Source organism: Oratosquilla oratoria, unplaced genomic scaffold (assembly GCF_046742065.1).
Source record: "Oratosquilla oratoria isolate Oo_2021 unplaced genomic scaffold, ASM4674206v1 SCAFFOLD47, whole genome shotgun sequence".
Lineage (NCBI taxonomy): Eukaryota > Metazoa > Arthropoda > Malacostraca > Stomatopoda > Squillidae > Oratosquilla > Oratosquilla oratoria.
Window position 1 is genome coordinate 3,851,006 of NW_027467711.1, and position 13,138 is coordinate 3,864,143.

Sequence of the window (13,138 nt, forward strand, 5' to 3'; positions counted from 1 at the left end):
CACATATATACACACATACACACACACATGTCCAAAAACATATGTACACATAAACACACATACACATATACATGTACACATACGCGCCACATTGAAGTTAGGTAAACTGAGACGGAGGGGAGGAAATAGGGATGACTAATTTGTGTGGGCCAGAGGTTCTCAACCTGGGGCCCCCAAAGGAACCACGGGGGCCCCCAGAAGAGACACGGGGGCTCCCTAAGGAGCCGCAGGGCTTCCATACGATCGGCGGGGAGCCCCAGGAGGAGCGGCGGGGCGCCCCCAGGAGGATCGGCGGGGCGCCCCAAGGAGGAACGGCGGGGCGCCCCCAGGAGGAACGGCGGGGCGCCCCAGGATGATCGGCGGGGCGCCCCCAGGAGGATCGGCGGGGCGCCCCCAGGAGGAACGGCGGGGCGCCCCCAGGAGGAGCGGCGGGGCGCCCCCAGGAGGATCGGCGGGGCGCCCCCAGGAGGATCGGCGGGGCGCCCCCAGGAGGATCGGCGGGGCGCCCCCAGGAGGATCGGAGGGGCGCCCCCAGGAGGAACGGCGGGGCGCCCCCAGGAGGAGCGGCGGGGCGCCCCCAGGAGGAGCGGCGGGGCGCCCCCAGGAGGAACGGCGGGGCGCCCCCAGGAGGAACGGCGGGGCGCCCCCAGGAGGATCGGCGGGGCACCCCCAGGAGGATCGGAGGGGCGCCCCCAGGAGGAACGGCAGGGCGCCCCCAGGAGGAGCGGCGGGGCGCCCCCAGGAGGAGCGGCGGGGCGCCCCCAGGAGGAACGGCGGGGCGCCCCCAGGAGGAACGGCGGGGCGCCCCCAGGAGGATCGGCGGGGTGCCCCCAGGAGGATCGGCGTGTTACCCAGACCACCTCAATCACCACCTTCTTCCACTGTCCAGGAATTTGTGTCAGTTGAGAAAAGATCAAAACCGTCGAAGAAAGTCGGCGTCGGTAAATCGTCGAAATTTTGTCATGTGCCGATGGTACACGTAACATGCAGACAATCAATTCCCAATGTTGATTCTACATCAATTCAACATGAAGCGATCTGACGTGTAAGGAAAAAAATAAAGGTTCCCTTTCGGAGCGGCAGTCATCAAATTTCTGTCATGGCTCACTAGTTGTGAGCTTTTGTTGTATCAACTGTAATAATATTGTAATTATTCCGCTCAAAATAGACTTAACTAAAAGCTAGGCCTCGATCCCTATCATCAATATGTCATCATGCAGTCGATCGCGGGGATCCTGATGACCACCCGGATGGTGCCGATCAAATCTGACAGTTTCCGAATGTGGTAAAGTATGCTACGTATTTTCCACCTCTAGTCCTACAGTTGTTTAGTTACGGGGATTTTTTTTTATATTTTAAAATAACTTTATGTTGACATTTGATTTCAAACCTACGCGAAATCATGCAATTTGTTAAACTGTTCGAATCGCGCCACCAAAACACAGCCCGCCAGTGCGCCATTTTTAGAACAGACCGTGAGAGTGAACTGCCTCAGCACGTCAAATTCTGTAAGTTTCCTCTGGTAGAGTAATGTACGTCTTGCCTTTTTAGTCATTACGGTTTTTGGGATAAACTTTTTGACGATTCATCGTAACATACTGTATGCTTTGATTTGACTTGGTAATGCTTGCTCAGCGCGAGTGTAGGCATGCAGGGTTATGTAGGCCGAATGATTAGTCACACTGCTATGATTGCTGTTGGAGAGTACATTTGCACTACGTAAACAACTATTTAGGTCTAGCGTTCTAGTTTTAACATGTTTATGTAGGGATGCATGTAGCCTAGGCCTAGGTCACCCTGATTAATGCTGACTGCTGTGTGGTACAGAAGAAAGCCCCCCCCCCATCCATCCGTGCACTTGATTTCAAGCTATTTTGGGCCCGTCACTGGGATTAGGCATCTCTGCCTTAAAGACAGCGAGATTGGATCTATGGTGTTTGCAGTATTTTAGGCGCTAGGCCTAAATCTAGCATGCCAAGGCTTGGGTTTTTATATATTCAATATGTTATGTTGGCATACGTACATAACTATATTATTGGTTTGCATTTGGATTTAGAGCCAGTTTTTAAATTGAATATGCCCGAGTTCAAACCTGTGTCCTATTGAGTATTGGACTCAACGTAGAAGGAATCATTTTAGCTGGGGTTTCACGGCATCTTCTGGAAATTGCTGATTATAGCTGTGAAAATAATGATGAAAGTGAAATGACTTTAGTTTTTACCATGCCTGCTGTATCTGAATATAGTCTGGACAGCTGCAAGAACATTGCTGATGATCATTCACTTTGTTTTGGTCAGGAAGGTTTTGATCATTTAAACAGCCATGACGTATAGTGGAAGTACTGGCATGACTGGTTCCTTGCATGATTACATTTCAACATATGAGAATGCAGTTGGCTATTCGGTTGGTGATATGGGTGACCTTGACAATGATTATGCAGGAAGTTTGTTAATCAATTTTTCAGATGAAATTTTTTATTCTTCATCTGACTCGGAGGACGAAGTGGGAGAAACTGAATGTATCTGTGAAAATTTGGCAGAATGGGCCCGTAAATTTAAAATTTCACACATTGCCCTGTATTCCCTTCTTGGCGTATTATGGAAAAGTCATCCTGACCTTCCCAAAGACCCGAGAACATTAATGCGCACTGAGACAGTAACAGGTATGAGCGAGGTTGCTGGTGGGTCATACTATCATTTAGGTTTGGAACCAGGAATAATTTCAAGATTGAAAATGTATCCATCATTGGCAGCTCAAACTTGATCACTTCCAATATGGAAGAGTTCACCTGATCAGTTCTGGCCTATTTTAGGCATGCTAGAGCATCCAGTTCACAAAGACCCATTTATTGTAGGGTTGTTTTATGGTTCTTCTAAGCCAAATGATCCTCCATCTGCATTCTTGAAACAGTTCATTGAAGGTATGAAACTTGTCCAACGTGAAGGTGTTACATTTGATGGCAGTCATACCAGTTCATATTTCAGCATTCATTTGTGATGCACCAGCCCGAGCCTTTGTTAAGAACTGTAAGGGGCATTCTGGTTATAGTGGCTGCTATGAAAGATGCAAATAAGTCGGTGTCTGGTTGAAGATGACATTTCCGGTACTAGATGCTCCCCACAGGACTGACTTTGAATTTGCCCATCAAACTGATGAAGAGCATCAACTTGGCCCATCACCCCTTGTAGACCTCTCTGAATTTCCACCTTGTGTGCCTTGGTGTCACTAGATGACTGCTTAATCTTTAGTTCAAAGGTCCTCGAAGTGTTAGGTTGGGTTCAAGGACTGCTGCAGTTTTGTCAGACTTGTTATGCAATATGAGGAACTATGTTCCAAGAGAGTTTGCTAGAAAACCAGACCAATTCAGGAGAAAGATTGTTGGAAAGCTACTGAATTTTGTCAGTTCTTACTTTATACGGAGCCTGTTGTTTTAGCTGACAAGCTACCTGATGAAATGTACAAAAACTTCCTTTTGCTTTCTGTTGCTATCTACATTATGTTGAGCCCTTCACTTTCATTGCAGTACTCTAATTATGCCCTTGAGGTCAGTCTACTGTTTGTACAAAAATTTTCAGACATGTTTGGTAAGGATCAAATTGTCTGTAATGTGCATGGGCTAATTCACCAGGCTAATGACATCAGGTTGTTTGGCAATTTAAATAATGTCTCGGCCTTCCCACTTGAAAACTTCCCTCAGAAGTTGAAGAAGTTGGTTCCAAAACCCAAGTTCCCACTTCATAAGGTTATTCAATGCCTTTCTGAGTACAGCATGTTCTGCAATTCACCCAAGGAAGAACAGGCAGCTGTTACTGGTAAAAATAATAATAATAATAATAAAATAATGCATTTCACAGGCCCTATTCCAGCTGGTTTTTGTTGCAGTGTTCAGTACAAAGAAGTACATGCGAGTCTAGGCAGCAACCTAGGATTGATTTCAACATACCAGGATAATTGCATCAAGGTTGGAAACGATGTCGCAGCTGTTAATAATATCCTTCAGAATGAATCTGGCTACTACCTTTTTGTAAACAAGCTCACCAAGAAAATAGCATTTTTTACCTATCCACTGAATTTGCAGGATTTAGGAATACATGGGGGTTTCCAAATTGTCTCGTGAGCTTTGCACTGTACCTGTTCAGGATGTCACAGCTATTTTTTCTTTCTTTCTTTCTTTTTTTTTTCCACGCCATATAATAAATGGGTTTGCATCCCATTTTTGCACTCCATTTAATTTAAGGTTGCATGTTTATGGATCGATATCTTTAAATTCTAAAACTTTTATTTTACCCGGATGGGGAAAATTCTCGTCTATTATTTATGTTATTGGAAAACGTCAATGTGATATCAGAGCATGCATGCCCGTTTATAAAAAATGCATTTTGTGAACAATAGTGTCAGTACATGTATGTACCCGCTACATGATGTTCATGTACCTTTGATGAATCTGAAGAGCACTTAAGTATTTTTATCCCTCTCCCAGTATAGGCCTATACTAGGTCTGTTGGTTAGAGTAGGTGCATGTAAAAATTGTGTGTTTACGTGTAGTGGAAATTGGTAGTTTCAGGTCTGTCGTTATCTCCAGACATGCCATCTGATAATTTTTTCACCATTGTCTGTCATTTTTTTTCTTCACAACTGTGGTCATATGGACACTTGGGTTAATTTTCACAACCTAAATTGTAGGGTTGGACTCTTGTTACTAACTCAAATTTTGTAGGAGCCATGTGATATAGGCCTAGATCATCACAATCCCTTTGAATGTTGCTGTATATGATCAATTGCTTGGGGTCACTTGAACAAGAATGAAACTTGTTGGTCCTCATCCATTAGTTCTCAGTTTTGGTGCTTTACATGGAAGCTGAAATTATCAAATTTCCATGTTTATTGATAATTCCAAGTAATCTGACAGCGGGTACCTTTCTGTATTGTAGGTGAAGATAGAATGTATTCTGTAGTGGTATTTGTGGATCAGATTAACGTAGACATGGTCCCGACAAAATTGATCTTTGCGTAGGAGAAAAAGTTGTATTGTTACTGGCCGAGCAAACTTACAGAATCGAAATCATGCAGGGTGGCAGTATGAGAACAGGCAGATCCGTTACAAGGATGGAAAACGTATGAAGTAAGGGTTATTCATCAAGCAGGTGAGTTGTATAGATTCAGTTGTGTTCTTCGTGTTGTACACTTGTTGCATGCAGGGGTAGGTTTTTGATGTACATTACACATGGTACATGTAAATGCACTGCCTTGGCATTCAGAAAAGCATAGGCATAGCTTTAAAACAGTTTCATGAAGTTGGCCATTTGGCCATTACTTGAGTTACTGACCCATTGGCATTGCAAGGCAGTCTGAAGGTTGTGTTACATGTAGGGCCTGACAATAATACATTGTATTCACCACAGTGCAAGACAACGGTCTGGCCAAAGTTCATTCCTGACAAGTGACAGTTTCATGACAGAGGTTGGATCTTTATCTTTAATAACATAGTATTCAATTTATTTTAAGCCTTTCAAATACTCTTTATTTTAAGGCAACTACGAGGCATGTTGGAAAAAGCTCTCTATCTAGAGCCGAAATGACATCAGACCTTGCTTTCTACAGCTGATGAGGAGAATGACATCCTCCCCGCCATAAAGGAAGCGAAGATAACTAGGCAGCTGAGCAATAGCTAAAGGCATCTCGAGAATGATCTTATTCATGTGACAGCATTAAAACCAAATTCTAAGTGAATGTGATCGAATAAACTGCTCGGTGTCAACTGCCTGACAAGTGATGCAGGATTTGTGCTGTATTTTACCTGTACCGGTATAGTTTTCTATACATTGAAACTATGGCATGCTGATGTGGTCTATGAATCATACATTTTTAAAATGCAATGTTTCTGGTGGAATCTAAATAAATTTAGTACAAGATTGTATGCATTTACATTTAACTAGATTTGTACAACTCACAATTGATATGGTGCCCTCCTACAACACAATAGATTTAAGAGTGCTCCAATACAGAACATCACTTTGCTGTCCCTCCGTCACGTTCACATGATATCCACAAGCACAGTATTTTGATTAACCCATTATTATTGACAATGTACATGTGCAAGTAGGCTAATGTATATACTACTATACATGTATGTACTTGATATCTGAACAATTTGCTGCTGCCTACTGCTGCAGAGTTGTTGTTGATGTTGTTGTCGTTCCCTAGACTGTCTGTCCGAGCAGTCCCGTCTCCCCAAGGAATGCCATAGCCGAAACTGGGTTTACCCACAAATCCTTTATAGAGCGTATGTTGTGTTGTTTGCGTGCATGATTGTGTATAATGCAGTCTTCCATTATGTGTTGTATGGTATGGGGTGAAGTGTTACATCCTGGGCAGCTATTCACAATGGTAGCTTAGAAGTGCTGGGTGGTGACCGCATCGCAGTCTGGCCAAGTGGACTCTGTCCTTTCGTGGGAGAGAGGATTCAGAAGGGTGGATATCAGGGGGTCTGGCATGCAGCAATGTGTTGTCTTTCAGTGTGTTAATGGAGCGGTGTGTGATATGATTATGAATATGTTTCCGGAGGCTGGTATTTGGTGGTTGTGGAGGAAGAGAAGAGAGTATCTGTGCGTAATAAAGGTCTTTGGGTGTAGTTTTAATGTTTCTTGGTGTGTGTGGGTGTTCTGCTATGTAGTGTAGCGGGTGTAATGTGTTTGTGGTGGCTGCGGCAAGTGTTTGTGTGCCTCTCATGTCGAGGTGGTCCTTGACTTTGAGGACTTTTGTTTCATGGTGTAAATGGTCTGTAGGTGTTGTATTTGTGCAGCCTGTAATTGTTTTTAGGGCTTTGTTTTGTATAATTTGAAGGGTGTTGTGGTGTGTCTCACTGAGATTAGGAGCCCATGCAGGACTCGCATAATTCAACACTGAGCGTATGCATTGTTTGTATATTGTTATATTAGTTTCTTTGTTTTGTCCAAATGTTGTTCCAGTGATTGACTTAAGTGCGTTAAGTCTGGGTGTGCATTTGTTTTTTAATGTTTGTGATGTGTTGTTTGAAAGACATGGATGTATCGTATGTTACACCAAGAATTTTCGGTGTGTTTGTGTGTGGTATTAGAGTGTTGTTGATGTAGAGATGAGGTATGTATTTGTGTTCTTTTGTCCAGTTGGTGAGAAGTGTTGCTGTAGATTTGGTTGGAGCTATTTTGAGTCTGTTTGTGATGAACCATGTGTTGAGTGTGTCAAGGTATGGCTGGATTTTTTCTGCAGCTTTGTCTGTGTTACAATGTGTGCATGTGATTGTTATGTCGTCTGCGTATGAAGAGATTTGTATTTCTGAGGTGTCTGGTGTGGGTAAGTCATGCATGTATAGATTAAATAGTGTGGGGGATAGAACCGAGCCCTGTGGTACTCCGTTCTTAATGTTTCTGATGTGCGATGATTGGCCATTATATGACACGTAAGCATTCCTACCTGCCAGATAATTGGCCAGCCATCTTTTGGTGTTATTGTGCATGTCTGTGTTATATATTTTATTTGTTAGGTTGTGGCGGGGGATAGCATCAAAAGCTTTACTAATGTCTAATGTTACAAGAAGTGTTCTTTGGTGGGGCCTATCTGAATTGATGCCATCTAAAATTCTTTGTGTGAGGTTTGTCAGAAGAGTGTTTGGAGTGTAGTGGCCTAAAACAGTGTTGTGAGTCAGCAAGGGGAATATGTGGTGTGACAAGTTTAAGTATTAGGCGTTCAATGACTTTAGAGGGGGTGCAGAGAAGTGTGATTGGACGGTGCGATGTTGGGATTGTTGGGTCTTTGTTCGGTTTTGGAATGGTGATTATTTTACCATGCTTCCAGATGTCGGATATAGTGTTGTGTGAATAGCTGTAGTTTGCAATGTTTGTGAGTGCGTGTATACCTTGTGGTCCAATGTGTTTTAGGTGGATGTTGCTTATGTTATCAGGGCCACAGGCAGATGAGTGCTAGAGACTATGTATTATGAGTTTTGTCTGACTGTCTATGAAGGGTATATAGTCTGAGTCTGTGGGAAAGTCTTTCTTACGTCGAATGGTGCGTCGGTCGTCAGGGTGAGAAGTGAGATGGCTTGTCTGTGCAAAATGACGTATGAGTGTGTTTGCTTGTTGTCAGTTCATGTATTTTATTGGCAATCACAGTGTTTAGTGTTTGTATTTGGTCTGCTATGTTTTGAGGGATAGGTGTGGGGGTACCGTGTTTAAGTGTGTCACATTGTCTTATGAGGCTTTGGATTTCCAGTGTGAAGTTGGGGCTGTGTGATTTTCTGTTGCCTCTAGGGATGTATCTCTTGTCTGCATTTTGTATGATTGTATTAAAAGTGTGCACAGCATTGTTTATGTTTGTAATTGGTGTACTGTTAAGTGTTTCAAAATGTTGTTCTGTCTCTTCAGTAAAAGCTTTCCAGTTACCTCTCTTGTAATTGGTGTAAGTGTGTCTGTGGCCGACTGGGGTGCATCTTGTTTTGGTGGTGATGATGATTGGAAGGTGGTCAGAGCCAAGGGTTCCGACCACTCTCCATGATGTTGTTGGGGTTAGGCAGGGGGAGCAAAAGGTGATATCAGGAGAGGAGGGAGTGTAGAGGGCTTGGTGTGGGATATGTGTATGATTATGTGTGTTGTTCATGATAGTCAATGAGTCAAACTGAGTCTGTATATCAAGCCCTCTGTCTGTGTCAGGGTTGTCGACATACCAGGCAGACGACTTGGCGTTGAAGTCTCCACCCATGATCAGGTTGGGGATTGAGGCTAGTTGGCTAAAATGAGGCCTGAAGGTGTCTGGAACTGTGGGGGATGATTGGGGGGGGGAATGTACATGTTAACTATTGTCAGTGTTGATTTGTTGCCTGTGCGGATTCGAATGGATTGGATTTCTGTTGTGTTATCTGTGGTAGCGAGGAGAATTTTGGTTGTGGCACTTGTGTCCACAAAACAGATGGAGTGGTGGATCAGGGTGATGAGTCCACCGCCATAGCCGTCAGTCCGGTCTTGTCTGATGGTGGTGTAATTATGAAATGATGCAAGCAACTGGTGCAGGAACACTGGCTTCTCCCACTTCTGAAGATTGTATCGTGCAGCGGGTTTGTGTGAAGTAGAGATTTGTGGCAGCTTTGGAAGCTTGTTTGGTCCGCGGTAGTGTAAATTTTTTCTATTTGTGTGTGTGTGAATTTTATATAGTGTAATTGAAACGGGGTTATAAGTTTATGGCATTGTGTTTGCAAGTGACTATGTACTTTTACAAACCAGTTTGATAGCGCAAAACTCTGTGTATATATGGAAAAAACTTGTGTTTAGAATTGGCCAACAGAATCCCAGGACATGCCACAGTAGAACAGGTGAGTAGAACTTGCATGTCGATAATATAAAAAAAAAAAAACATTCACAGTAAAATTTATTGATGTTTCTATATTAATTCAAATCGCTGAAATACTAGAATACCATGACAGAGCATATGTGTATATTGAATCTGGCGTTTATTTGTTTATGAATTGACAGAACAAACATTGACAAATTTTATGAGGTTGGACAGGCTGTGACATGAATGTAGTACGGTATTCAGTAACGTTTTATTTATATTTTTTGTTTGAATGAATATATAAAGTTCGGTATTACTGCAGTATCACGCAAACAACGTTCACTTCTTTAGTTTTTGCATTTCAAAGATTTTTGTCTATGGAATGGTTAGGTTAGAATATGTTCTATTAGAAGCCATTAGACAACGTAAACTTAATGTTAAATATTCGTGCTTGCGTGATTCTGGAATTTTACCAAGAAATGTTAAAATTTGTATTGTGGGAATTGATACCGTCGACTTGCACTCGGTTGGTGGTAGATTTCTCTGACATCATGTTATTAAATATTGGCAATTTTTCCATGGTGACTTGTTAATTTCTCGGGATGGTTTCTTTCCTCGTCCCTTGTTGAATAATACAAGTGACAAGGGGTTATTATTTTAAAATTGCCTATAGAACACTGCTGGAGGTTCGGAAAATATTATTTAGCAGATGGTCCGTTGACCTATGGAATGCATTGCCTGCTGAGCTTGTTGACTAAAAATATTATGACATTTAAGCGTGGCCTTGCTCTTCATCTTGGCGATTTGACCATTCATTATGTCGAGTGGTTGTTTTTTGATGGGACTCTTCAAAAGCTCTCAAGCCCAATTCTAGGTAAGCTTGACGCTCATAAAGTCTATATTGTTCATCAGTTGTGTCTCGGCATCAAATCATTATCTAATTGAAAGTCTTGCAGTAGATTCCTTAAATAATTAGGTTTACGAAGTTGTAGAGATTGATGAGTCAGGGCACACATTTTGTAGACTACATACGCGCCTAGATCGAGACGATTCAAATTTATAAGTGTAAATATGATACTTTCACGTGGAGGCAGACTTTATATTAGTAATGAAGTTCTGTTCATAAGAAGTTGTAGGTCCTTAAAGAGATAGTTCGGCAGCCCATTATACAACGAGTTACAGAACTTACAGAAGTCAGGCTTGCTAATTACATGGTTATGGGGAAGCACATTCATGGTAATTTCATCCAGTTGTTTCCTGATGAACGCCATGTTTCGTAAGTGGTACTCTGTTGTTTTTACTGTTTAATTTGGTAATTGAATGAAAGATTAGTCAATTACCACTCCAAAGTCCTTGACTGGTTTATCTACTGTCATAGTATTTTCATTAATTCGAAGACCAGAGATATCAAGTTTCGTAAGATAATTTTCCACTACAGTCAGACGAAACTCGTAGCTGTTGTCGTTCCCTAGATTGCATGGCGGCCAAACAATCCCGTTTTCTGAGGAACGCCATGGCTGGAACGGGGGTTTCCCACTAATCCTTGAGAAAGTGTATATTTTGTTGTTGGCATGCGTAATTGTGTATGGTGCAGTTTTAAATATTGTGGGATGAAATGTTACATCCTAGAGAGTTATCTGTGATGCGGTTATCCAACCACCTCAAACTGGGCTGGATGCAGTGGATGGTGGCTGCATCACTGGAAATGAGCGGGCAGTAGTGGTGGGCAGCTACCGGTAAAGTTGGCGGTTTTATCGGTAACAACCTTAACGGTAGCTTACCGGCAAAAATTCTGCTACCGTTAAGCCTCCGTTAACCGATAACTCGATAAGCTATACCATAACACTGAAGATAGGGTTAAGCACGTCTCGGCTTGGTGGTATTGAGTGACGGTACTGACGGTAGTGGTGGGCAGCTACCGGTAAAGTTACGGGTTTTATCGGTAACAACCTTGACGGTAGCTTACCTTACGTTACCTTACGTTGATACTGGACGCAGGTCGCTAGACCTATATGTCCAGATCGGTGACCTTCGATTGGCCAGATGCAGAAATTACATCTTGGTCATCCTCCGGTTGGTCTTCGCCGGGTGTGCCAGTAAATGCAATAGTTTTTTCATAGTCATATTTTATTGCCTGTCTCTCCCAGTGCTTATCAAGTTTCGTTTCATATTCTCTTATAGATTTTGCCTTTATGACACTATTGGGGAAGCTGTTCCAAGCATCCACTACCCTCACTTGGAAAGCACCTTGTCGCAGTCTAGTCCGGCTCCTTGGTTTGAAGATCTTTAAGATGTTGCCCCGAGTTGGTCCTTTTCTCAATTGGAAATTTATGTTAACAGCAGGGTCATAGTGCTGATTTAAAATTTTGTAGACCTCCACCATATCTCCACGTAATCTTCGATATACTAAAGTTGGAAGGTCCAGCTTCCTTAGTCTTTCCTCATAATTAAGGTTTTGTAGGTGTGGCACCATCTTGGAGGCTCTACGTTGAACATTTTCTATTGTCCTAATATATTTTTTCTTATAAGGTGACCAGACGGACTGAGCATATTCCAAGTGAGGTCGAACAATTGCCTTAAAAAGAGTGCGAAATGTTGGTATATCAAGGTATACAAAAGATCGCCTAATCATTCCCATGATCTGGTTGGCTTTGTTCACTTTTTCCTGTATGTGGTCACCAAAGGATAAACTCATCAGTAAGCAAGCCTAGGTCTTTCTCCTTGACACTTCTCTGAACCACTGTTTCATTTTCCTCACCACGTAGCATATAATATACTGTGTCTTTTGTTTGCCTACGCCCTCCACTTACTTTCATGTGTTTGCACTTCTGGGGGTGGAATGGCATTAACCATGTTCTTGACCATTCTTGCAGGGAGTCCAAGTCTTCTTGTAATTTATGTCTATCTTCTTCATTTTTAATTTCTTGGCAAAAATTCTGCTACCGTAAAGGATTAAATGCACGAGAGGCTGTTTAGCCGTTTTTATAGAACACACTACTTTTAATGGAATTGCGCGCATTAGCGGTTAAGTAACTAATGCGCGCAATTCCATTAAAAGTAGTGTGTTCTATAAAAACGGCTGAACAGCCGCAGCGGTTGAGCGGCTAAACAGCCTCTCGTGCGTCCGTAGCCTTAAGGCTCCGTCAACCGATAACTCGATGAGCTATACCATAACACTCAGGCTACGGACGCACGAGAGGCTGTTTAGCCGCTGCGGCTGAGTTGCCGCTGAATTTTTAAGATGCGCGCACGGGAGCGGTTTTCCACCTCAAAATTGATTCAGTTGCGAACTAACTTTCGTGTGGAGAGTCGTGCATTTGAGCATTAGAAAATGAAATTCATTGAAAAAGCTGTTATATGTGCACTAATATTGAAAAATAAGAAAAAAACGTTATTTCATGACTTGTGTGAATACCCTCACAAATTTTGGAGCTACTTCCGAATGAGCAAAAGATCATTTGATGAAATATTATTAACTATTCGACCACATATAACGTATGAAAACAAACATGAAGATGGCTTTACCCCCGGTCCTCTTGCATTGCCTCACACACTTCATTCCATAATTTATCTTTTATAGTTTTATTACTGTACTCGGCTAATTTCTTATCTAAAAGGGGGGGGGTCTTTTTTCGATTTCAAGTATGAATTTCTCAGTCAAAATAGTCAGCGTTAACACACGATATCATGCTTGTACAGACCCCAAATGCACACTGAAACAAAATCTCAGCCGCTAAATAGAAGCGGCAGTTTAACCTCTCATGCGCTTACCGATACACGTTTCAACTTGTTATATATTTGACAGCGACAACCGCGCCGCCTGCAAAATAGAACC

The 13,138-nt window shown here is 42.6% G+C and overlaps 1 long non-coding RNA gene across 1 annotated transcript; it reads left to right on the forward strand.

Annotated features, from left to right (window-relative positions):
• Positions 1-1,093: 1,093 nt before the first annotated feature.
• On the forward strand, positions 1,094-6,160 carry LOC143023341 (uncharacterized). Its single transcript, XR_012966176.1, has 3 exons — positions 1,094-1,508; positions 5,071-5,144; positions 5,531-6,160. It is a non-coding gene; the product is annotated as an uncharacterized LOC143023341 (long non-coding RNA).
• The last annotated feature ends 6,978 nt before the right edge of the window (positions 6,161-13,138 follow it).